Here is a 3,070-nt window from a genome sequence, read left to right on the forward strand (position 1 = left end):
GAGTTTTCTAAAACTGAAACCGAGTGTCAGCAACGTCCCAGGGCTCGGGGAAGGGAGCTGGTGGGTTGGCAGGTTTCGGGGCCATGGGCTCCAACTCCAATTCCATCTGGGCCACCGGTTTTCAGTAATGACCCTGAGCAGAAGAATTTTGTTTTGTTTTCTTTGAAATCGCCTACCCATTCTATCAAATAGAAATACCCCCCACACACACCCCCACCCTCCAATCTCTCTCCCAGGGAAGAATTCACGCAAGACTTTCTATCAATCTGATTCTTTACAATTTACAGCAGGCATCAGGGAACAGGGTCGGGGGAGATGCCACACTGCATTAATTTCAGACCCAAAGGCTCGGGCCTGCACTTACTTCAGTGGCTCAAAATACAAGTGAATTGGCCACAGCCTCCCAAGCAGGGAGCAGGCGGCCTGTCCGTCTTGCTTTCCCAGGTAAGGTGAGTCCAGCGTGAGAATGCCCAGAGTCATCTTATCTACCCTCACGTGTGCTGGAAACGGAAGCCGACCTGCGCAGCCTGGTCAGCACTTGGCAGCCTCCTCGAGCTAAACGTGCTGGCACTCAGGCCTGATAGCGAGCGGGGTCAGCACGAATGGAAAGAATGACTGTCCTTCCATCTTCCTGAGGCTCTGGCTGATATGGAAACCGGCTGGCGCAGGCAGCAGTGGAAAGTATGAATCCATTCTTGCCTGGGGTTGAATGACCGAAGAATAATCAGATCGGGGCTCATGTTCAAAGATCACTGTGGCTCACTTGACAGGCCATTATGCTGTCACGTCCTTGGGGCTGCAGGGATTGTGTGCTGCAACCCGAAGCTGCTGGAAGACAGTGCTTTGCAAAAGCAGGCACTGGATGGGCTCCTGGGAACGAGGAGGGGAGCAGGGTGGGGGGCGGGGCGGTGGAGAGGATGAGAAATGGGTGTGGTGATTGCCCTGGGGGCCCTGATGGTTTTCTTAGGCCCCTTACCTCCAGGGGCGGCCTTGGGTTCCAAGAGGCACGCAGTATCCATCCCACTTTATGGAGGAGGGAATCCAACCCCAGAGAGGTTGCCTGACTTGCCTGAGGTTGCACAGAGCAGGGATCCAAACCCCAGGAGCTGTGAGTCTAAGACCCAAGACCTGCAAGCCTCCCTGGGCTCATGTCCCTAGACAGATGCATAAAGAAGCTGGTCGCCAGTCAAGAAAAAACACAAGATGGCAAGCACTGCAGACAATGTTTGTGAACCAGACTGGTGAGGAGGAGGGAGGGGGGGATTCAGGCCAAAAAGCTTCAAAAATATCTTTTTGACAAGCACTAGAAAATTCGCCAAAAAGCAAAAACACACTGAGCAAGTGAGTCAGAGTTCCAGGTCCTTCTAGAGATGGGCTCAGTTGCCTCAGAGAAGTGTTAGGCTTGGGTGGGAAAGACCCTTTGGAAATACCTTCAAGCTGCAAAGTGTAAATAACCAACGGCATTTCTCATGATTTTTTTCCCAAAGATTATCTTACAGTTCAAAAATACAATTCTAACATTTCATCCAAATGAAATGCGGTTTCTAAGACCCTGACTGCCTTGCTCAAAAAGCTCCAGGACTGGGCACAGTAAGGAAAACTAGGAGTCAAGTCCTTAGTAAAGCCCAGGACAGGAGTGCCTGGAGGGCTCAGTCTGTTGAGCATCTGCCTTCAGTTCAGGTCATGATCCTGGGGTCCTGGGATCACATCAGGCTCCCCAATCAGTGCGGAGTCTGCTTCTGCCTCTCCCTCTGCCCCTCCCCCCTGCCCATGCTCTCTCTCTCTCTCTCTCTCAAATAAATAAATAAAATCTTTTTTTTGTTTGTTTTAAAGGAACAAAACAAGGATGCCTCTCTGCTTCAGGCAGAAGAGCACACGGACTCTTGATCTCGGGGTTGTGAGTTCGAGCCCCACGTTGAGTGTAGAGATTACTAAAATAAATAAATAAGTAAATAACCTTAGAAAAGAAAAACAACAAAAAGAAAAGAAAAGAAAAGAAAAGAAAAGAAAAGAAAAGAAAAGAAAAGAAAAGAAAAGAAAAAAGAAAAACAACAGGAAACAAAGGTGAACATCTCCGAGGGTCAAAAAATGGGTTGACAGTGCCCCTTAACGATCTTTTCAATCTGAGAAAGTATTACTCATACCCTCTCTCTCCTCTTACTTGAAAAGTTTCCTCAGATGGAAGAAGAGGAGGAAGAGGAAGTTCCCACCCTTCCCAACCCCCCTGGCCTCTCCATTCTCCGTTTGCTAAATTCTGATCACGGAGAAGGAGGAGCCCAAAGAGAAACAGCAGCCATTCTCGGATGGAGGCAGTGCCATTAAGGAACGAAAGACAAATCACACAGAATGAAAAGTCTCTATTGTTTACAGCCCTAAAAAAGTATTCAACCAGCAGGACACCTAGCATGACAGTTTCAACAGAGTATTAATGAGAAGAAAAATCTAAAAATAAAAAACTAGGAAGAGCAGGAAATGGCCTGATGTCCAGGGAGAGTGCATGGCAAGGGCGCCTCCCAGGGGGTATGCCACATTCCTGCAAAGCAGGTGTCTTGCTATTTAGGTCGCAGAATTAGAGTGGCCTCCTCAGTGACCTCCCAGCTGGGCTCGGAATTTGTTATCAAAAGGCCAACAGGGCGGCTCCCTTTCAGGCCAGATGAGGCATTTGCTCTAGAACCAGGGCTGGCTGTGGCTGCCAGATGGAGGTTGGTGCCATTTTAAAGAGCATCCATGAGACTGTGATTTATAAGCAACATGTATTTCGGGGGCACCAGGGTGGCTCAGTGACTTGGCTCAGGGCGTGATACTGGGATCCAGTCCTGCATCGAGCTCCCACAGGGTACCCGCTTCTCCCTCTGCCTGTGTCTGTGCCTCTCTCTGTGTCTCTCATGAATAAATAAATAAAATCCTAAAAGAAAAAAGAAAAAGGAAAGAAATACATATCTGGTCCTTGTCCTCATTTCTGGCACAGAACTCCTAAATCCATTGGAATTTTGGAAGTGATGAGGGCATAAAGGTGTCTTTGTTATGTTAACGAGGTGAATTTTAGATCACCCCTAAGAATGGGGGCTGG

The 3,070-nt window shown here is 48.6% G+C and overlaps 1 protein-coding gene across 3 annotated transcripts in view; it reads right to left on the bottom strand.

Annotated features, from left to right (window-relative positions):
• The window catches only part of RCAN1 (regulator of calcineurin 1), a 94,040-nt gene that overhangs the window by 58,213 nt on the left and 32,757 nt on the right, over nt 1-3,070 (bottom strand). The window lies entirely within an intron of this gene.

This window comes from Canis lupus, chromosome 30 (genome assembly GCF_048164855.1).
Source record: "Canis lupus baileyi chromosome 30, mCanLup2.hap1, whole genome shotgun sequence".
NCBI classification, from domain to species: domain Eukaryota; kingdom Metazoa; phylum Chordata; class Mammalia; order Carnivora; family Canidae; genus Canis; species Canis lupus.